The sequence below is a fragment of the Choloepus didactylus genome, chromosome 19, assembly GCF_015220235.1.
Source record: "Choloepus didactylus isolate mChoDid1 chromosome 19, mChoDid1.pri, whole genome shotgun sequence".
Classification (NCBI taxonomy): domain Eukaryota; kingdom Metazoa; phylum Chordata; class Mammalia; order Pilosa; family Megalonychidae; genus Choloepus; species Choloepus didactylus.
In genome coordinates this window covers 19,071,269-19,095,178 of record NC_051325.1, presented here as the reverse complement: position 1 = coordinate 19,095,178, position 23,910 = coordinate 19,071,269, and the positions used below count along the sequence as shown (strand labels likewise).

The 23,910-nt window shown below is 37.2% G+C and overlaps 1 protein-coding gene and 1 pseudogene across 6 annotated transcripts in view; both read left to right on the top strand.

The window, feature by feature from the left end:
- Positions 1 to 23,910, top strand: part of MACROD2 (mono-ADP ribosylhydrolase 2) — a 2,227,780-nt gene that overhangs the window by 1,088,712 nt on the left and 1,115,158 nt on the right. The window lies entirely within an intron of this gene.
- LOC119515939 lies at positions 1,941 to 19,565 on the top strand (annotated as a pseudogene).

The following is a 23,910-nucleotide window of genomic DNA, read 5'->3' as shown; positions in this document are numbered from 1 at the left end:
GTGTGCAACAGAATCACCCGAGGGCTTGTTAAACTACAGATCACTGAGCCCCACCTGCAGAGTTCTGATTCAGTAAGTTGGGAGGGACCCAAGAATTTGCATTTCTAAGAAGTTCTCAGTTAATAATGGAGGCAGCTCTCCCTGGGACCACTGTACAAGGTTTTGAGAACCACTGAACAAGGCATTCATACCCCAGACTATTCTTTTGGGGCAGGTAAATATTGCTATTTCATTTGAAAGTTTTAACTCTAATTTAAGTTCAGAATGGAAATAATACATTAGCATTTAGTGGAAGAGATCCACTTTTAAAAAGGGTGTTACTTTAGCTATTGCAGAGCACCCTTTTTTGAAGAATTTCTTCTCTTCCCTTTCAAAGGCAGGTTTTATTATTGAGTTTCCTAAAAATGTTCAAATGGGACTTACAGGTCAAAAATCACAGTTTAAGTGGATTTGATGGATTTTCAAAAGTAGTTTATAGTATGATTTTAGGTCACTACTTGTTTTAGTTGAAGTCTCAGGCTAACAGCGAATAAAAAGTAATGCTGATGTTTGGGCAATCTAATTACCTGATTGAGTAGGGTCCTTTTTGAAAATATCCTCTTGCCCATGGTAAAAAACATGATAGGCTCATTCATTTGTTCATTAATATTTTTTCTCCACATATATTTGAGTCCTACTGTGTGACAAACATTATGCTTCTATATGTTTATATACTAATTCTACACTTGAGCAAGAGACTGCTATAGTAGATATCATATGCTGGGAGAGCCTGTTGTGCACCCAGCACTTAACACACATTATGTCTAAGCTTCCCAACAGCCCTGCCATGTGCTTATAATTATTTCTACTCTACTTTTGTTTAACTGAAGTTCAGAAAAAAATCAAACAACTTTATGAAGGTCAGAATTAGTACATAGTAGAGTTGTGATTTCAACTCAAGTGCATATAAGGATAAATACAATACTTGTTCTACCATATTATAATGCTGTGTACTGCCTTTATATCCTCTGAGTCTTTATTTCTTGCAAAAATATTGCAAAGGTAATTAACATTTCCTCTTGTCTTTTCTATTTAGAAGGCATCTTCATAATCATTATTACAGCAACAATGGGAAATAATGTCCACATTCCAAGATTTTTCAAACTTGGCACAATTGACATTTGTGCATATTATTTCACCAATCTCATCTCAGATTCTTTATAGAATCTCATTAGGATTAATGAGTTAATGAATGCAAATCTCTTAGCACAGATCTGGACAACAGAGGGCTGCTCATTAAGCATTAGTTCTAGTAAGTACTCTTGGAGGTAAATGTTGAAGTCTTCTGCTTGGGATGGCCACCAATATATCAGAAATACTCATTACAGTCCTTTGGACAAAGTTGGCGATAAGGTGCCTAGCGAGCCATAGCAGGTAAGGTTTTTTCACAGGAAACTTGGAATCCTCAGATAATTGGTCTGAGAGTTTTAATAGGAAACAGCTTTGTCTCTTCAGAGGTCAAAGAGAATTCCTGGGTTGTTTCTCTTCTGTAGAAAAGTTCCTAAGTCTTTATCTCCAGAAAGCTCGTATCATCTGTTCTCCCCTGCTATTTAGCTACACCCATTGTCCCTTCTTGGGCATCTGTGGGGTGGTCTATACATTCACCTAAGCTAATCTCTTGGCAAAGATAAACTGGCCCTTTCTGTCTAGGACCCTGTAAAATCTAATTCTTGAAAAATCAAGGTCAAAGGGAAGTGAGAATCAAGTACTCATTAGTTTAGAAAGCTCCTGGGACATGGGTTCTGGAATTCTGGGCTAATAGAGTGGCGCACTCTTGGGTTTCCATACTCACCTTGTCTGCAGACACTAGGCTGTTCATGAGATTCTACCTTCTACTCCTCTGGTCCAGGGGAGATGGTTCTTCCACCAGTCTCTTGCATTGTGGGACATAGCAAACAGCCATGCCTATGACTAAGGAAATGACTGGATCAGGGTTCCATGATTCAGAAGAAACAACTGAATCCATCGTGTCTTGGGACTTGGCAGGGCTTAACCACAGAGGTTCTGGAATCTTTCATCAAAGTACGAATGAACCTTCTAAGGATAAGAATCTGGTCCCACCAATGAATCAGCAAGTCCAGCAAGACATGGGCAAGACCATAGTAGATGTTACTTTGGCAGGCATGTTTTTCTTAGGTTCATTGGTTCAGAAGGAGATACCTGCTTAGTGCAAAGGAACTTCTAGATCAATAAGGCCCTGGATCCAGGCTTACTCCCTGGACTGCCTCTGAACTTCAGGATGTCCAGTGAAGAAAGTACTTGAAATTCTTGGAGAGTCTACTTCTGCCATTTCTAAGGACATTTCCTGGGCCTCAGAGATGTTGCAGAGGCTATTTTGGGGTGGCAGCATGTTTTAGTGGAAGACTTGAGTCTGGGGATGACTTGGTTTATGGGGTCAGGCTTCTTATGCCAAGTCACTAGGTAATTGCTCAAGTTTGGAATTAAAGAGAAGAGATACTTAAAGTGTATCCTCCTCCAATTTCAAGATTGGTACATAAAGAACTAGTGTAACCCAATGACTACCAGTAGTCTTCAGAATTCTCTATGCATCAGTCATGGTCCTTTGGGGAATGAGTCTTGAAGATGTGGATTGGAAGGGCAGAAGGTTAGAGTCTTGACTTACTGTAGTGACTGGGTCAGCTTAGGACTCGCAGTTGTTGTCTGGGAGCTCAGGAAATAGGTATCAAATCCCCATATATATTGAGACTCAATAGCAAAAATTCTAATCACTATAGGATTATGGTGTCAAGCAGTAATTGGCCACAGATGCAGAAGCAAGAACCCAGTTATAAGTTAACCATGATCTTAGAGGCTTTTCCCACACCATCCTGCCCTCCTCTGCATCTGTAACTACCGGTGGGTGTGATTTTCACAAATTACTAATTTTCTTTGTTTTAAATTAATTTTACTCTGTCATCAAGCTATCAGATTACAGTGCCAATTTCAACTAATTGCGTATGGAATTTGCATGGTTTTGTAAAATACAGTCAAAGTAAAATGGAAATTTCACTTCTTAGTTCCTACCACTTGCTGAGCATATATCACATCAGCTTGATTTTGTTTGATTATATGAGTTGGAGTTCATGGTCAAGCATAAAGAATTTGGGTGTAATGTTGCCATCCAATAGTACAAAGGAAATACAGTTTATATCTGTTATTAAAATTGTGTTCTGGTGTATTTGAAGTGCTAAAATCCATGCTCATAAAGAGGTTCTGAATATTGTAATATTTTCAGTTTGAGTTGAATTTTTGGACTTTTGTTCTATTTTCTGAACTTGCTCTCTTCCTAAGCTGACCTTATATACAAAACAACTTAATATTTAAGTAACTAATCTCACTACTGTCTTCCTTCAAAAGCAACCCACATATTTCATTAGCAGCTCACAGTTAGTACTGATTAGAACATTTTCTTGTTTATTGGTATAATCTTTATTAGCTGAGTTTCACACTATTTTATAGATCTTTCTATCCCATATTTCATCAATAAGAACATACACACACACACACACACACAGATATATTAATTTTTATACTGAGTTTTTCACCTAAAAATGTTTTTTATTATAGCTCTCCACAAGAAGGAAGTATGAAATTCAGTATCTAAAACTGTCTTTCTTAAAGGCATTTCACTTTCTACTAAAAATAAAAATAATAATAATGGAAGGTGTAATTGTTGCATATTCCTTTTAGACAGAAGGAAAAAGACAGCTCTCTTGGTTTCTTTAAAGATATATAGAGAGACTGGCAGGAAAAAAAGAATAGCAAAAAAAATCACTATTTGTTCAAGAAAGCAGGGACGAGTTGAATATGCTTTTTGCAAAGGGAGCACAAAATACAGGGTGATATGTGGAAAAAATTTAATGAATTGTAGCAAGCTTCTTTATTGAAATACAACAAATAATAGACAAAAAAAAAAGAGGGCTTGGCCATTTTATTTTTAAATGAGGTGCTGACATGCAGATAAATTGAACCTCTGAGTCAAGAATTTATTGGGTTATTGGCCATTTTGAGGACAGCTTTACCTTTCTATACAGTGTGAAAGGTCCTTGTCTCACATAAAGTCATGCACTTAAAGAGTGAACTGTATCCATTCTTAAATAAAGTTATAAATGAAGAAAGAGAGTGCTCTGACATATCCAACATACAGTTGTAAAGGCTAGAACATAGAGAGTTCTGAGGCCAGCATCTTCCTTTGATTTCTAAAGGAACAATCGTTAACTTCTGGTTTTCCAAATTGCAAATTAGAGGACTAGAAAAGTATTTGATGTTAGTTCACTGAACTACTTTGTCAGCCAATCCATAAACAGAATTAATTGCCTTCCATGTATCTAGCACAAGAATGGAAAATTGGTAGAAACAGCCCTTATCTCAGTGTTTATGAGAAGAGGGAATGTCCATTTAGAATGTATAACACCAGTGCTTCTTTCGTTTTAACGGTTAACCCATTTACTTTCTTATTCTTAGAGGGGAAGACATATAAATATTTAAATCCTGGAGTTCCAATGGAGTAATTGGGATTTTTTTCTGTGTTGTTAGATGAGATAACTTAAGTGTAGCTGTTTCTCCCTTTTAGAAAAACAGATTTTTAAAAATGTTATTAAAACAAGCTTATTATAATGATCATGTTGTGTAACAACTGGCACTCTAAATTACAGTCAACACCTTTGATGGGGCAGCTTATAAACTATTCTTTGTAATCTCTTTGGTCTCAATTCACAGAGTGGTAGCTCCTTTTTTATTTAAATGCTAACCCTGTCCATCTTTGGGTATCAAATGGTACTTGAAGATACCTTAAGGTATAAGGTTCATTTGAATGCCTCACTTGTATCTACCTAAGAATCTCTGAAGAAAATAATTGTGTAAAATGGAAAAAGCCTGGGGTTTAGAGTCATTTGGGTGAACTTGAACATCATAAAACCTCCCAGCACCTCAGTTTCCTAAGCTGTAAAATGGAGGTAAAATTATATATAGTGATTATATTTACCATCAGCTTTACCCTTCCCTCCTCACTGTGATTAATATTCAAGGTCACTGTCCTCCATACAGGTAAGTTTTATCTCATACTGCAACGGGGCTGCTGTTAGGTGTGTGTTCATGATACATTCACACAAAAGGTGCACTTTTCTTTTTCCAGGCTTGTGAGGCCTGAGAAGTCTTTACTGAAGCCTGTGAGAGCTACCACCCCACCCACCAGGCTTCCTCTTCTCCCACCATTTGGGGTCCATTCCTTTGTGTCTTATCTATTTTTGTCTTGCCTAACTCTAAGGCCGCAACTGCAATACATCATGGTTTCTCTTACATTTTTATCAATGCCTGAGCTAGGGGCTGCAGGAGACCCCAAAACTTTGAACCAGACAACTTAGAGAGCTAAAGAATGGAGGAGGACAAGGAACAGGAAGTCACCTGGGATGAAAGAAGGGCCTCTGAGGGAAGTGGAAAGACACACAACCACCTATCTCACAGATTTATCTGGAAATTTCATGATGTGGCTGATCTCATTTAGAGGTCCTAGAGTTTGTTGTTGTTGTTGTTGTTTAAAATCTCTTTCTAAAAGGGGGAAAAATACATGACTCGATTTGAATAAGATTTTTGGCTGGTTTTGAGTAAATCATGTGAAGTTTTATTGATTTAGACTTTCTCCCATTGTTTTTACCTAGTATTGAAATTGAAAATCTGTGCCACCTTTTACTTGTACAAATTAGTACACAGTTTAAGGAAGAAGGGGGTAAAAGGCTTGGTTACTTGCCCTATAACCTAGTGGTTACTGCTGAGGTTTATTTAACATGGCAGGTGGTGACAAACTGCTGATATGACATGTCTTGAAATATAATCTCACCACTCAATGACAAATGCTTCTCGACAAATGGAAACCTGCTATTATTCTAAAACAGAAAAAAAAAAAAACAACTATGTGTACACACACATACACACACACACACACACACATAAATTCAGAAATGGGATAATAAAAATGATTTCTCTAAACATGTCAAATAAATTAGACCCCTAAGGAGGGACCATACTATAAGTGGCAAAAATAAAATAGAATGGGCATTTTTTTTCCTAGATATTTTTTTCCTTGTCAGTTGTCAAAGCAAATTAATACTCTCCTGGAAGCAATGCTATTACCATGCCACCTTGTGCTGTTGTTTTGGGTAGTTTGAACTATTAGTGCTAATTGAAAAACTATCTGGGAAAGTTAATTGGGTATGACACTAGTTAGCTGTGACTGAGTATATAACCACATTAATTGTAGATTATAGATCAGATGAATGACTAGGTTTTCCACCTCTTGAGTCTTAGCTAAATTCATGAGTTTGTTGTTTTTAACTCATAAAATATTTGCATAAGACAGTTGTTAGAAGGCAAGGTTAACGTCACATTTAATTTGAGGGCAGTTAAAATTGTGAGTGCCTGTGTTATTGAAATGCTCTCCTTAAAGCACAGTAAAGCGGCAGTGTTTCTAAAGTTATGTAGCAGTGTTTTTCTTACTTCAGCCAGTCACATGCCACCATCAAGATTTTTGCTGCCTGCACTATTATTTACTTAATGTTTTTTCTCTAAACATGTAAATTTTTTTCTTTTGTTTTACTTATCCTTGACATAAGCAATCATGCCCATGAAGTTTGATGTGTAAGTCATACTTTTATATATTATATTTAAACTATAATCATTGGATTTTTAAAATTTAATTTTTAATTTTTTAGGAAAAGATAAGTACCCACATACCTCTTGAAAACAATTCTTATCCATTAGTGGTGTATGCCCATGTTTGGGGTACACTTATATAATCAATTCATTTTCATATCTACTGGGTTTTTTTTTTCCCTTAAAAGCCTCAGTTACATTGATTTCCTCTCTTTGTTGAAATTGGAATTGCATTTGTGCAAATGAACTATTGAAAAGGAGATGAAAAGAAAACACACATTTCACTTAATTACTTCTTGGTCTGTTCTGAGATGATAATAGTGAGTGTTAATTCGAATGGGTACAATTTGGGACACTGCGCAGCAGAGGTTTCCTATGGCAAAGTGAGCAGAGTTGGGAGCAGAACCAAGTCTTTGGATTGCCAGCCAAAGCCTGTTCCAAGCAGTCATAGATAGTGCAATATAACTTCAATCGATTGATAGTGTCTGTGCTGCCAGCTGCCGGGATTGAGAGCTCTGAGGCTAAGTCTGGGCTCAGCAGAGAGAAGTGCAGACATTGATGAGTGATGCCTACCCCAGGCTGGAGAGAGACAAGGGGCAGCTAGTGTGTCAGGCATTTACCATCCCTCCAACTGGGGGATGGTGCCAGGTATTGCACTTTTCTGGCTATGGTTTTATGTTAAAATGGATATTTTTTTTTTCTTTTTGTCATTGGACCATTGGATTTATCAACTACTTGACATCACCATCTTTGTCATTTTTAAAACTTGATTGGCGAGTGATTTTATCACAATATGTATCTAATTATCAGTCACAGTGAGCCTTTTAATTGATTCTTCCTTTGCTTTCCTCTGTTCATATTCTGACATTCACTCTTACCTGCCTCTCACATTTCCAAAGTTTATCCAGCCTTTATCCTGAGTTCTACAAAGTGGCTTTGTGTTTAACCGGAGTTCTCTGGGTTCTCTTTTATTGAGGTCAAAGTTGGATTTAGTCTCAGATTTTGACATGTTGCTGATAGGTGTATATGTTTGTATTTCCAAAGTCTCAGTACATCAAGAAGGTACATGTTAGTAATGCAGGGTATGCAAAGAATTTGTGAAGTTTAAAATTATGCATTCTTGTGCATGTGGCATCAGAAATACAGTGGGATGATTTGCAAATAACAAGAAAAGTATTTTAAGAGTGGGAGCTTGTTGGCATTGGCTCAGTATAGCTTCCGCAGAGGTCCAGATTTTCAAACACTCAAATAAGAAAGAGGAGATAAGGGACCTTCTTTTTTTTTCTCTTACCCCTTCAAATTCCTTCTTCCTATCCTGCTTCTAGGATGGATGAGAGGACAAAGGATTGCATGGACAGATTCTAGACTAGTCTAAACTTGGAAACCAAGATTTGTATTTTTAAAACAAGTCCTGACGCTTCCACCCAGGTTTAGGCCCATAAAAAGGCCAAGGTTGTTTACACTGGCACTGCATGGACCATTGAGCTTCTGGAAAAGTGCTAATTAGCCAGGTTCTCCTTCTCAAATTTTCTCTATGTCCAGACCCTATCCTTTAGGTATCCCAAACCAGTGTGCAATCTGTGCCCAATCAAAAATCTCAAACTTGGCCAAGTAAGTTATTTATACTAAAATTTCCAAGCACAGCCTAAATAGTAGTGATTATCTAATGTGAACCTACATCACAGTCACTTGGAGGACTTGTTAAAACACAGATTGCTGGGTCCTGCCTTCAGATTTCAGATTAGGTAAACCTTTCTAGGACCCGAGAGTTTGCATTTCTAACAAGTTCCCCAATTGCTGAGGCTGAGTTTAGCTAGGCTTTGGTCTAGTTGTTCTCCAAGTGATCTTCATTTATTCAAACAGTTGCTTGCAACATGTTCAAAGCTTTAAAGATGGACAGTATGTGAGAAATTTCAGCACTGATTCTTCTGGTTCTCCTTAATTATTTCCACCACTTTTGCCAACTGCTTTTTCCCTTCCCAGCCCTCCCTTCCAACAACTTCATGCCTTTTTTCCCCAGTCCAAATACTAGCAATTCAACAATCAAAAACCCAACAAACGTATAAACTAGAATAGAAGAGGGTAAGATGCCTTGAATTGCAGTACCATAGTGATGTACAACTCCAGGGTCATTATTCCCATAGGAACAATGTGAACAAAACCTTAGAGTTGTGCAGTGTTGTGGCCTTGTTGGTCAGTAATATTTAGCAACAATAGCAAGAGTCCTCTTTACAAGTGCTACTACACATTTCTGTGATTGGGTTAGAGGATGATAATGAACCCACTAATGGGAATCCATAGAGAGGTTAGAGCCTCCAGCTCCTTGGCTGGTCTCTAAAACTCCATAACCTCTAGAAAATCCATTTGTAATCATTGATTTACCACAAGAGGTAGCCTCAGGCCTTAACCAGTCTAGACACTACCTACAGTCCCATCTTCAGTGAGAAGGATTTAGAAAACACTGTCTCATTAGGTTACTCATGGGAAATTTTCTTGGTCCCACCCAGAGGTGTGCCTCCTGTCAGAATTTCCTTCCCAAAGAGACTAGGAACACGGGAATCCCAGAAGGGAGCAGAAGATTTGTGGTCAACCCAAGGCCTTCCACATAATCCCTGATTGAATTTAAATCAACCACTTCAATTCATACATCAATCTGCCTAATCTGCTATAACCCTCTGGGTCTTTTCCAACACCACACCCTTAGCTGGGAAACTTTCCTCTTCCTTGCTCATCCAGTACTCGTCTTTGCATTATTCAGATCTGTGGAAATGAGCATCATAGACTCTACCACTTCCCTGAACACTTTGTTATATCACTTGGAGAGAAAATAGCAGATTTTCCCCCAACAGAAGGTTCCCACTCCATTCTGATCACAGACTTTTAAGGGGAGGCTATGCTGTGTCTCTTGCTAGTAACTCTAATAGGTTAGTGTTTGGGGCTATGTTCCTTTGCATGGTCAGGTTTGATAGCATATCTGTGCTTTAACCGAAAATGATGAAGAGGTTTCTTGTTGTTTTTACTTTCTAATGTGAAGGGTTACTATGATGCAATTCAACCATCATATCATGTACCTATCTCACAAAGAAAGATGTTTATTGACAGATGAATTCTTAGCATACCTCCCACCATAGCATTTAAAAGGTTCTCTCATCATCTCCCCTTTGCTAGAGAATTCAGGAGAAGAACAGATTTTGTTTCTTATTATTTCTAGGGGTAGAATAAGAATGTAGAGAAGCAACTTAATGGTGGGGCTTTCTGTCCCTTTTTTTTGGGGGGGGGTCTTCTGTGATACCACCCATATGTTATTTTAGTGACTTCTCTTCATCTGTTAACACAGACTGAAAGAAAACTAGAAATTGGGGCTCTGAAAAGGGTGAAAAACTAATACAATATATATCTCTATCACATTTCTGCCCATTTGATTCCTTTTCTGAGAGGATGATTTGGAACAGGGCTACTTTTGCTAAAAATTGCTGAGTTTATTGTCATGCTAATAACACGTGGCATCTTTATGTGCTATTTATAAATTGAGCCCTCAGTGAACACACAGTAGACATGGTTTTCACCATGATGTAGCTTATTCTACACTCATTATATATATAGAGAGAAATCTGTATATATTTCAGTGTCTAGGCATATATGCACACTTTCAAAAACTATCAGTTGCTTGGCCACTTTGCTGGTTTTAGGTAAAGGCAGAACATTTTTACATATTCTGATTCTAAGATTCTAAGAAATACATTTTTCCACTTAAAAATAACTTTATTTTAAATTAATTTTAGACTTACAGAAAAGTTGCAGAAATAATACCAGGATTTTTTCTACTTCCCCTAATGTTAATATCTTTCAAAACCATAGTACAGTTATCAAGAACAAGAAATTAACAGTACTACAATATCATTAACTAAAATTAAACTTCAGACCTTATCTGAATTTCAACAATTTTTCTGCTAATGTTCTTTTTCATTTCCAGGATCATATCTAGGAGCCCACATTTTATTTAGTTGTTGTTTCTTCTTAGTCTCCTCCACTCTGTAACTGTTTCTCAGTCTTTTCTTGTCTTTCATGACGATGCTTCTGAAGAGAATTAGTCAGTTATTTTGTAGACTGTCCTTCAATTTGGGTTTGTCTGATGCTTGCTTATGGTTAGGTAAGGTACAAACTGCTCTGAAATCAGGACTCATAATTGTCTTTCTTAGTAGCACATATAATAATGGTGCACCTTTTAATCCATGGTGTTTTAGAATCAGAGTAATACAGTGTGTGTATGTGTAAATATTAATACCCATCTATCTGTATAAAAGCCTGTGCCTTCTGCTGTCATGTAAGTGCTATAATTCCTTTGAGATAGAGTTTGAGTAAGATTTTCTTTGTAATTTTCATTCTGGTAACATATATGAAACACAAAATTTCCCATTTTTAACCATTTTTAAGCATACAATTTGGTGATATCAATTACATTCACAATGTTGTGCAACCATCGCCACTATCTATTACCAAAACATTTTCATCACCCAAAACAGTAACTCTGTACCTATTAACCAATAACTCCCCATGCTCCCTTCCTACTAGTTACTTCTAATGTACTTTATGTAGCTATGAATGTGCTTATTCTTGATATTTCATATCAATAGAAACATGCAATATTTGTCCTTTTGTGATGGGCTTATTTTACTTAGCACTATGCCTTCAAAGTTCACCCATGTTGTAGCATATATCAGAACTTCATTCTTTTTTTTTTTCCATTGCTTTTTATGACCAAATAATATTCCATTGCATGTAGATAATCACATTTTGTTTATCCACTTATCTGTCTGTGGAAACTTGGGCTGCTTCTGCATATTGGCTGTTGTGAATAATGCTTCTATGAACATTGGTGTACAAGTATCTGGTTGAGTCCTTGTTTTCATTTCTTTAGGGTATTATACCTAGAAATGGAATTCCTGAGTCATTAGTAATTCTATGTTTAAATTTGTGAGGTATTGTCAAACTGTTTTCCAGAGAAGCTGCACCATTTTACAGTCCCACCAACAATGTACAAGGGTTCTGTTTGTTTTGCATCCTCATCAACACCTGTTGTTTTCAGTTTTTTTGTTAGTTTTAATAATGGCCATCCTAGTGGGTATGAAATGGTATCTCACTCACTGTGGTTCTTATTTGCTTTTCCCTAATGACTAGTGATGTTGTGAATCTTTTCATATGCTTATTGGACATTTGTATATCTTTGTTTTAGTTTCCCATTTGCTAAAATAAATACCATACAATGGGTTGACTTAAAGAATTGGGATTTACTGGCTCACAGTTTTAAGGCTAAGAGAATCCCAAAATTGAGGTGTCAGCAAGGCAATGCTTTCTTCTGGAAGACTGTGGTATTCTGGGGCTGGCTGCCAGCAATCTTTGGGTCCTTGGGTTTTCCTGTCACATAGCAACGCACTTTATGACGATCTCTCCTTTCTCTTCCATGTTCCCACTGACTTCTAGCTTCCAGCTCTTCCCATGGCTTTCCTACCCTAGGTCTGAATTTCATTCCTCTTATAAAGGACTCCAGCAATCTAGATTAAAGCCTACCTTGATTCATTTGACTACACCTTAACTAAAAATGATATCTTCAAAACATCTTATTTACAATGGGTTCATACCCACAGGAGTAGGATTAAGATTAAGAACCTTTTTCCTTCTGCTGTATGTAATTCAACCTATCACAGTCTCCTTTGGAGAAAGGTCTACTCAAGTCCTTTGCCAATATTTTAGTTGGGTTGTTTTACTTTTTGTGAGTTGTAGGAGTTTTTAAAATATATATTCTGAATATGAGTTGCACCCATTTTCTCCCATTCTGTAGGTTGTCCTTTCACTTTCTTGAAAATGTACTTGGATGCACAAAAGTTTGAATAAGTTTATGGTTATTGTTGTTATTTTAAGTTAAAGCCTTGTTAAGGGTAGAAGAGAATACCATAGGTGGAGAATTATTCAAGTAATTAAGAAAATGCCATGATTGAAATCACATGCTGGGCCAAGGATAGAACACTGCAGAATCAAATTCTAATCAACTTTAACCTCAGTTTTTAACATGTGACAAATATGAGTAGTTTTTTTAGAATCTTTCTCCATAGTATATTATGAGCTTTCATGAAGTTCTCAAATACTTTCTGATTAACTTAAGCTCCATGCTTCAGGAAGTTATACTCGGACAGATGCATACTAATGCCAAGACAACAGGGAAATCTATTAAAAGTATGACTCCTCTTTCCTTCCTTCTGGTGTCCTTCTTTCTCCTCTCTCCTCCTTCATTTCTTCTTCCTCCTGGTCTTTCTCCACCTATTCTTTTTTTCTTTTTACTTTCATCTCCTCTTCTTTCTCCATTTCTTCTTCTTTCCTTTACCTTCATCCTCTATTGTTTCCTCTTCCTCCACTTCTCTCCCTCCCCACTAGTGCTTTTCCTAAGGGAATATTCATAAACTTCATAAAACTGCTAACTGTGAAGTTTGGGTAAGAAGACTCTAAAGGAAACTTGAGAATCTCTCTTACCCAAATCATTTAAAATTGTACTTGAAGAATATGTTGTGGAAAAGCATATTGGAAGATGATTAGCACAAAGGTCTGATAATGTCTTTTCCATCTTAAATTTATAACATATTCTAGGACTATAATGTCTTGGCTGCTCTTTGTCATAGAAAACCTACACCACACTTACTTTTCTCCCAGCTAAAATAAGCTCAGAGCCCAGTGTGTCTGGCATCTGTACTCTTAGTAAGTGAGGTTTGGGCAGGCAGGTAGAGATTGTGTATTGAGTACTACTGTATCAGCATACAAATTTCAGTTTAAGGGTGGATGTTAGCTTAAAAAATCTGAGTGCTTGAAAGGGCTAAGAGTTTCTGCAGCCTTTTCTGCAGCTGTCAGGAGGGCCCTGCTCTGCCCTTCCTTTGTTGTCCTCCCAATAATTCTATTACTCAGGGGACCTGGGAGAGTGAAATGCATCATTGCTCGATTAGGCAATGAAAGGTTGGGTTTTGACTCATACTGCTCAGAGAGCCACAGCCCTGGCTTCTGTGGCAACCTGTAGGCACAGGAAATCTGAGATTTAAAGTTGTGAATTCAGTATCCACATGCAAAATTCCTCTTGTGCTGAAACAGGCATGCTGATTATGTAACAACTTCCAACACTTTCCCTGCTGATGATGGGTTTTGATTGATATTTTATGGGCCTTGTTACCCTTGGAAACAACACTAACAACGCCACAACAGCTCAAGAAGGAAATATGAACACGGGAGCCTCTACCTGCTGAACTAGAACATGGTTTTTAAGAATTCTTCCTGGATGAAGATGGAAAAAAAAGAAAAGATATTCACGTAAATTCATAATGATAAGTCTCCTTTTGTTACCAGGGGGTGGGAGGATCCCCAAATCTTGAGCCATTTGTCATGGTCTAGTTTCCAGGATTTTTCTTTGGGCTTCTCATTACTTATAAAAAATATTTTTTCTTTTTGAAGAAGAGAATGACATGCATAAGAAAATGATGGTCTGATTAATATTGTCTTTACAGCAGTGATTTGCATTTCCTTTAGTAACTCCTAGGTAGAGGGAGTTCATCATTTTCAATGTATAGGGATGGAAATTCAGCAGAAATTCAGACTCCATGAATGAACTTAGGGTGATTTGTTTTTCTTCTATATACAGAAAATTTTCAAAATTGAGCGGAGCTTCGTAAATGTCAACAAAAGATAAATGGCTTGCTGCATTTGTGTTAATTGAATTGTTGGCTCTCCTCAAGTATTTTAGAATAGCAAACACTCTGATTTAGAATTGCAACTTCTCCAGTTTCCTTCTGATTTTATATAGCTGAAATCAGCATACCTGGTTTCTGACTGTAACTATGTGCTTTGTAATATAATTAATACCAATAGTAACAACAATGGGAATAATAGCTAGCATTGATTGAGCCCTTATTTTTTAACTCTTGAATTCAAACAGTCTGGTTTCCATAACCACTATGCTGTGCTTTAGTGTTATTTTTTTAAAATCATGCTCAGCTCAGAATAGGAAGGCAGCAGGTTCAGTGTCACTCTTCTCCCAAGATGGGTGCTCACTTCTGCCTTCTGAGAGGTGAACACACAATCAAGCAAGTATGGAAAGAATAGATCCAGAAATGAAAAGCTATCCTTGAGAGCCACTTTGAAGGAAAGGTGTTATGAAAATTGTTTTTAAATATTGGGGGATATGAAGTTAAAAATCAGTACCATTGGGGCAGGAAGATCAGTTTTCTAGAAGCACATGTTCAGTGTTGGGAAAGCTTAAGTGGTTTTTGATAAACGTGTTTTCATGTAGAAATTGCTAAAACCTGGCAGCAGATGTTTGCTTTTAAGGAGTCCACTTTTGATTGGTCAGCAAGATAACCACGCATGTGGTAACTGTTAAGCAGCAGCTGGTGTCAATTTAAGACAATGATGTTCTACTCTCTCTGTGCTTGACCAGTCAGAGAGAAGCAACATAAATATTTGAAGTTATATATTTGATGTTCATTTCAGTATCCCTGAAACTGGCTGTATATGAAAATATATCAGTAACTGGACACAATGCAAAAAAAAAAAAAAAAAAAAATTTTTTTTCACAGTTATGTTTCTGAAAATACTACTGGATTGAAATTCTAATTGTTTCCAGATTAAATATAGCTGATTTCAAATTATATATTCTAATAACTTGATTACAGAAGTGGTCAATTTTATCCAGTATTGAAGTATGCATACCCAGAATTTAAGAGTATAATTTTGCTTCAACAGTATAAAGTAACTAGAAAAACAACCACTGATATCCTATTTAGACAAGTTTTAACATCCAAAATCTAGAGAGGAAATTATGGTGAAATTGAGAAATATGATCTATTTTCAGATGGAGTATGTTTATAAGAATGGTCAAAGGTGATAGAAAAAATATATAAATATATATAATTATTAAATTAAAAAATATATATATTAAAAACTTAAAAAAATTAACTTGAGTATTATTCATGGGAAAACAATGATAAGGCAAAATTCTAAAGAGATATTTCTTTTGGATAACTATGTTTTAAAACCTCATAATCATTAAAAAACAAAAAACAAAACAAAACAAAAACTACTGTTGGTGGAATTACTTTAGATGCTGCCTTTTGAAAATGGATCATACTTTTCTTTGTTATCTTCTTTCTTTTTATAAGTTGTGTTATTTCATACAGTAGAGTGAACTGATCTTAAGTATATGTATTTGTGTAATCACCTCACCTCCAATTAAATAGTGAACATTTCTAGCATCCTAGAAGTTTCCTTCAGAACCCTTCACAGTTTATGCCCCACTCCCTGCATCCCCCAATTATTCTGAGCTCTATTGCCATCTGTTTTGCCTGTTCTTGAACTTCATATAAACGGGCTTATACTCATGTTTTCTTTTGTCTGTACTCTTTCACTCAACAAAACATTTTTGAGGTTCATCCATGTTGCTGTATATACAAGTAGTAATTCTTTTTATTACTGTGTAGTATTCTTTTATTAATATATACCAATTTGTATTCTTTATTTTGTTTGTGGGCACTAGAGTTTTCTTCAAATTCTAACTCTTATGAATAAAGCTGCTATGAACATTCTTGAGTATGTCTTCTGGTGAGCAGTTGCACTCCCTTCTCTTGAGACACGAGGAGTGGAATTACTGTGTTATAGGGTAAGTGCTTAGAATTGTTAGCATTCTGGTAGATGTTCAGTGTTAGCTTATCATGGTTTTAATTTGCATTTCCTTGAGAAGAATGATGTTGAATGTTTTTTCATGTGCTTATCAACCATTTGGATACCCTCTTGTTTGTGAATGCCTGTTCAAGTTTGTTGCCCATTTTAAAATCAGATTTTTTTCTCAATGGTTTGTGGTAGTTCTTTTTATATTTTGGAGATAAGCCCATTATCAGCTATGTATTGTCAATATCATCTTTCAGTCTGTCTTTCCATTTCACTCTTGATGTACAGAAATTCTTTTTAAGTTGGACTTCAAAAAATTATTTTTTTCTTTTTTCATTAGTAATTTTTTGTGTTCTGCTGAGAAAGCTTTATCTACTTTAGTTCTTACTTTCTTATTTATCTAATTTCTTTCTATGTTAGTACTTTTTGAGTTCTGTGTGAAAAATCTTTGCCTATTTTATTCCTTATCTACTTAAGCAAAATGTTTTGAACAAAAATTAGCATTCCCTAATGATGTGGGGACTCATTATGAATAGTAATTATTATTGTTCAATGATGGTTATATGACCTATCTTACAGGATTTTTACAAAGATTAGGATGATAAGTATGAAAGTTTGTGGTAAATGTAAGTTATTCTTATGACTTACACTATTGTACCCTGATACTTCTGGTCTTATTATAGGTATAGAGCTGTTATATTCAAGCTCAGTACCATTGGTAGCTGTAACTTTTAAGTTATTATAGTTGGGTCCTGGGCAGGTAAATGTTTACCATGCCATAATTGCAATTATCAGGTTTCCTTGTGTATAAGATCTTTAAATTCATGTCATAGACCAATGAACATATTGCTTGATAATAACAATACTTCCTTCTAAATAACATTTAAAATTTCTCTTCCAAAGCATTCCTCATCTCTTTTTAACAAATTGGTACAGTGGTATAAAATAAAGTAGATGATATTCTCTTTAAATGTATTTGCATTCTTTCAGCTACTGTGGCAGAATATACCAAAGTTCTCAGCCCTATCTGGTTCTTTTTCAATTTGTTCCTCAGTTTGTTGGGTTGATACATTTGTTAGACCAGCACTCAAGCCTGGTTGTTGATTAGTATCACCTGGAGACCTTCTGAAACAATAAGGGTGCTCATTTACCAACACTAGGGATTATGTAAACTACTTGGGCTTGGTGATGTCCAGGCACAGGTATGTTGTAAAAGCCTGTGTTCTAGTTTGCCATTGCTGCCGGAATGCAAAGCACCAGAAATGGATTGGCTTTTGTAAAAGGGGGTTTATTTGGTTACACAGTTACAGTCTTAAGGCCATAAAGTGTCCAAGGTAATACATCAGCAATCGGGTACCTTCACTGGAGGATGGCCAATGGTGTCCGGAAAACCTCTGTTAGCTGGGAAGGCACATGGCTGGTGTCTACTCCAAAGTTCTGGTTTCAAAATGGCTTTCTCCCAGGACTTTCCTCTCTAGGCTGCAGTTCCTCAAAAATGTCACTCTTAGTTGTTCTTGGGGTATTTGTCCTCCCTTAGCTTCTTCAGAGCAAGAGTCTGCTTTCAACAGCCATCTTCAAACTGTCTCTCATCTGCAGTTCCTGTGCTTTCTTCCAAATGTCCCTCTTGGCTGTGGCAGCTTGCTCCTTCTGTCTGATCTTATATAGTACGCCAGTAATTTAATTCAGACCCACCCTGAATGGGTGGGCCAACACCTCCATGGAAATTATCTAATCAGAGTCATCACCCACAGCTGGGTGGGGCACATCTCCATGGAAACACTCAAAGAATTACAATCTAATTAACACTGATAGGTCTGCCCACACAAGATTACATCAAAGATAATGGCGTCTGGGGGACATAACACATTCAAACCAGCACAGCCTGCAAAGGGTAATATGCAGCCTGAGCTGTGGTTCACCTAACTATTGCCTTAGGCAGTGATTCTCAAACTTCAGCTTGCATTAGAATTACATGAAAGGCTTGTTAATTGCATGTTAATGCAGATTGCTTGGCCCCACCCCCAGAGATTCTGATTCAATAAATCTGGATGGGCCCAAGAACTCTTTTCTAGAAAGTTCTCAGGTCACGCTGATGCTGCTGGTGGTTCAGTCTCTGACTTAGCTATTCATTGCCATCCCTGATACCTGTTTAACTACCCGCCATCCTCATCCTTTGTCTTCTCAGATCTGCTACTTAAAATCCTCATGTTCAGCTTGTGTTTTGTTTTCACTGTACTGAACTATATTTTCTTACTTTCTCAGAGAGAGCTTTTAGGATTGACTATGTATTACTTGACCTCTTTTCAAAAGAAGTATCTCCTTCAATATGAGTTTCAAAATGATTTTTACTAGTAGGTATTTCTACCAGTGATGTCAAAGAGTGAAAAATATTTCAAAAGAGAGGGATTTGAGAATGAAATCTAGAAGCAAATTGAAATCACCTTAGGAGTTTCATTCTGCCAAAAAATCAGGTTACGAAATTATAACATCGCTCCAGTTAAAACAATAATAGTAAAAGTAATCTTTATAGGAACAGAAAAGAATCTGGACCACAAATATCAAGATATTGATAGTGATAATGTCAGCGTGATTGGGGATATTGTTTTGATGGCCTTCTTGTTATCTATAAGCTCTAATCATTTTTTCTGTAACACACTTTTGTAATAAGATACAAAGCATTTTTAAAACAGTATATGGGGAAAGAGGCCGGTGGCGAGCCCAGGTCCCGGGCCAATGCAGGCTCCAGCGGGCGTGCGGGGATGCGCGGGTCCCTGGGCCGAGCGGCGGCGGCCCTGCTCCGCTGAGCTTGGGCACAGGCGGCGGCAGCAGCTCGGCGGAGCAACTGGACGCGCTAGTGAAGAAGGACAAGGTGGTCTTCCTCAAGAGGACGGCGGAGCAGCTCCAGTGCGGCTTCAGCAACGCCGTGGTGCAAATCCTGCGGCTGCACGGCGTCTGCGACAACGCGGCCTACAACGTGCTGGACGACCCCGGACTCCGGCAAGGCGTTAAAGACTATTACAACCGGCCCGCCGGCCCGCAGGTGGTACCTCAACGACAAGTTCGTGGGTGACTGTGACATTCTTCTGCAGATGCATCAGAACGGGGACCTGATGGAAGAACTGAAAAAGCTGGGGATCCGCTCCATCATTTCAGATGAAAAGAAAGACGAAGACTCAGAGTGAGGGTGGCAGGGGCCCTCGCTGAGCGGAATGGTCCGCTCTCAGAGAGGAAGCTTTCAGTGTCAAAGACTCACTGCCAGAAAAGCCTTACCAATTTGGGGTTTTATTATGAAGACTACAACTGCTTGCACCAATTCTATAGGTCTGTGCGCAGTTGGGTCATTTTAGTTTGTCTGGTATTTGGGCTAAGAATATTCTATAGTGAATTATAACCACTGCACTGTAATAATTCAATGTTGTATTATGATATTGCTGTAAACAAAATTTGTTCATATATTGTCATTTACCCTTTGCCTGATTTAGGACTAAACTCAGACCTTTTGAATCATAAAAAAAAAAAAAAAAAACAAAACCAAAACAAAACAAAAAAAACCAACCAAACAAAAAACAAACAAAAAAACAGTGTATAAAGGAAACATTCATTCAGCAGAGATTTGATGAAACTACCTTTTTCTAGGACCATGACAAGCTCAACAAGGGCTAAGAAGGAAAATAAGCACATTTTGCAAACATAGCAGCTTATGATACTGTTAAGCAGACAGGAACCCTTAGTTTATATTTTCATGAAATTTAGCAAGATGTTGCATGTTCTTGTAGTAGTAAAAGAAATATATAAAGATTTTAATGATCATTGACCTTGGGGAACAATTTCTCAGGATGTTAGTGCCTTTGATTCCCCCCCCCCCCCAAAGAAAACTTGAAAGGATTTGGTCTGGTAAAAGCTGGTTTTAACTTAAATCTATACCTTTTATTTTTGAAGTATTGTTCATTTATATTAGATTCAGCTGGATAAGGATAGTTTCTTCCAATGTGAATGATGTAGTTTAGAAGAATGAAATGATACTTTATTCATTAAAAGCAGAGAAATATTTTAAACATAATTCTGGGTCAGTTAATAAATATTAATATTCAGATTTCCGAAAGGTAGCAAGAGCTTGTTTATAAACTAAATCCACTCTTTGGTTGGCATGCAGTCTTCCTCGTCCTCCATCATCATCAGCAGTAGCAATGCCATTATCATTGTCACAATATATAGTACCTCTACTAATTAAATTCTTAAGTCAGCCTGTAAGCCAAAAGGCATTTAAAGTCAAAACTACCCTTGAAAACTCCTAAGAAGTCTCCTTATTGGAGACCTACATCTGTCAGGGATTCTAAGGGAGCCAGTTTTCCCTTCAGTGTTAAGGGATGGCTATTTCTTCAGTTGAGCACCAGATAAAGTGATTGGTTGGTATTCAAACCAAAGTTGTAGGATAAAGTAGCCTCTTCAATACCCTCTATGTAGTGTGAAATGTTCACACTATGAAAGGCATCTGAGAACCGACTCCACTGCAGCGGTTCATCCAGATCTCTACAACAGCCCACACAAGTTGAGTGATTGACTTTAATTGGTGTTATGAGGTGAAATGGCAATAAAATCTCCTTCACTACTTATTATTTTTTCTCTTTTCCCCTCTGTTCCAAATATCTTTTGTTGTCTCATAAATCATCCCAAAATCTAGGGACTTAAAATTGTAATTTATCACTATAACTCACATTTTTGTGGGTTGACTGGGCTCAGCTGAACTTCTTGCTCAGGGTTTCTCATGTAGTTACAGTTGAGTAGCTGCTGGGGTTAGTGTCATCAGAAGGCTCAACAGGGTTGGAAGTACAGGATGGTATTTTCACTAACTTGTCTAGGATGGCTGGAATAGCTTTCTATGCAGACTCTTCACATGACCAGCTTGGGCTTCCCCAAGAATGGCACTCTCAGGCTTTTAGGCTTTTTACATAGTATCTGGTTTCCCCAAGAGTGAACATTCCAAGAGGCAGGAAGCAGAACCTGCCAGACCAGTTAAGAGTTATGGGTGGGACTGGCATAATGTCACTTCTGTCAAATTCTATTGATCAGAACAATCATAGGGCCTGCCAAGATTCAAGAGTGTGGAGAAACAGACTGCTCTTTGGGCTGGGAGATGTTATTGCAGCCATCTTTGGAAAATACCACGTACTACTCCCTTCCTTCCTCTCATCTCCTCCCTTCTGGACTGAGCATGTAGGACTGAATCTGTGTACAGTAAATACACAGGCAATTTAGCATATTTATAATAGAACAACAAGTATGAGAATTAGCCTATTTGAGATAAGATGGCCTAATGAGATTTCCAAAGAGGGAGAGACCATTTCTGGCTACTGGAGAATCATGGAAGTTTGCATGGGGGTGAAAGTATTGGCATTGGAAAGGGGGAAAAGTAGAGAAGAAATTGGAGACCTGAAAAAAAAATTGGGAAATCACTGTTTCATTATATTCTACTTCACAGTGCCAAGACTACAGTTTTTTGCAGTTATCTATCCACAAAGTCTTTCTTCTCTGGTCATTTCTAATAATCTGTCAATGTGCAGTGCAAGTTTTCCTCATTATTGTTGTATTCATTTACTGTTGCCACTGAACAAATTATCACAAACTTTGTGGTTTAAAACAACAAGGATTTATTCTGTTATAGTGCTGGAGGTTAGAAGTCCCCAGTCAGTTTCACTAGACTAAAGTCAAGTTGTTGGCAGGGCTGGTTCCCTCTGGGGAGTCTCTGAGGGGAAATTTGTCTGCTTACCTTTTTCAGTGTCTAGTGGCTATCTGTATTCCTTGGCTTGTGGCCTCTTTCCTCCACCTTCAAAGCACACCACACTTACCTCCTCTTCTCTCATCACATTGACCCTCCCCTCTGACTGACTCCTCCCAGGTCCCTTTTAAAGGACCTTGTGGATTCACTGGGCCTACCAGAGTAATCCAAGATAATCTCCCCATCCCAAGGTCCTTAACCTTAATCATATCTGCAAAGTCCCTTTGGCAATATAAGATTGCATTCTCAAATTCTAGGGATTAGGATGTAGACATATTTGGAGGCTGTTATTCAGCCTACCACAGCTGGTTTCTAAGTAATATTCTAGATGGATAGCAAGGTGGTTTACTCTAGAGGTTAAGGACATGGTATCTAGAGCTCTATTTATTTGGATTTAAACTCCAGGATGCCATTTCTTAGCTCTGTAACAGTGAGTCTGGGGATAACATCCTCATGCTTTGTTTAGGGATTAAAAAAAATCACTGCATGTAAAATGTGTCAAATACTATGCCTGGCCCATACTAAGTACTCAATAAATATAAGAAACTATTATTCCCTTTTATACAAACACATTTTCTTTGAAGTGTTTTAATTGGAAGAGTGCTGCCCATCTGATTAGTCCATTAGATTAAGCTGTTTCTCTAAAAGCAGATGGCTACATGCTCAAAAGATGCCACTTCATTGTGGATATCATAAAGAAATAAAACAACAGAGTTTGTGTCAGCATAGTTCCCATGGATAGACATAGATGATTACTTTCAAATTAGCCTGAAGTTAGAATTGCATTGTTGTTGGCAGGCCAGGAAAAACTCTGTGGCATTTTTTTCTTGAGAGAAAATTAGAATAATAATAGCCTGCCTTACCCCAGGCAAAGTAAACAATGAAATTTTGGGCAATGCTTTGCCAGGTAGTGTACATCAGGTGAAGTTCCTTTTTTGTTTGTTTTTAATTTTTTTTATTAGAGAAGTTGTGGGTTTACAGAACAATCATGAATAAAATACTGTATTCCCATACACCACCCCATCACCAAAACTGCATTGCTGTAGAACATTTGTTACAATTGACGATAGCACATTTTTATGATTGTACTATTTTTTTAACAGTAATTACCTTTGTTACAATTGATGAAAGATTATCAAAATAGTACTACTATCATCCATAGTTTATATTACGCATATTTTCCCATATACCATCCTATTATTAACACACTGTATTAGTGTCATATATTTGTCACAATTCATGAAAGAACATTTTTATAATTGTATAAATGTAATTATTAACTATAGTCCATCATCTACAATAGGCTTCACTGTGCTATACAGTCTTATGTTTTATTATTTAATTTATATTCTAGTAACATATAAGACCTAAAGTTTGCCCTTTAAACCACATTCACCAATATAATTCAGTGCTGCTAATTGCACTCACAATAATGTGCTAGCATTGCCACCATCCATTTCCAAACCTTTACGATCAACCTAAATTGAAATTCTGTACAAATTAAGCATCAACTCACCATTCTCTAATACCAGTCTATTGCCTGTAACTTTCTAGGTTTTAAACCTGTGAGTTTGCTTATTATAATTAGTTCGTGTCAGTGAGATCATACAATATTTTTCTTTTTGTGTCTGTTTTATTTCACTCAGCATAATGTCCTCAAGGTTCATCCATGTTCTCACATGCATCATGACTCCAATCCTTTTTTATGGCTGAATAATATTCCATTATATGTATATACCACATTTTGTTTA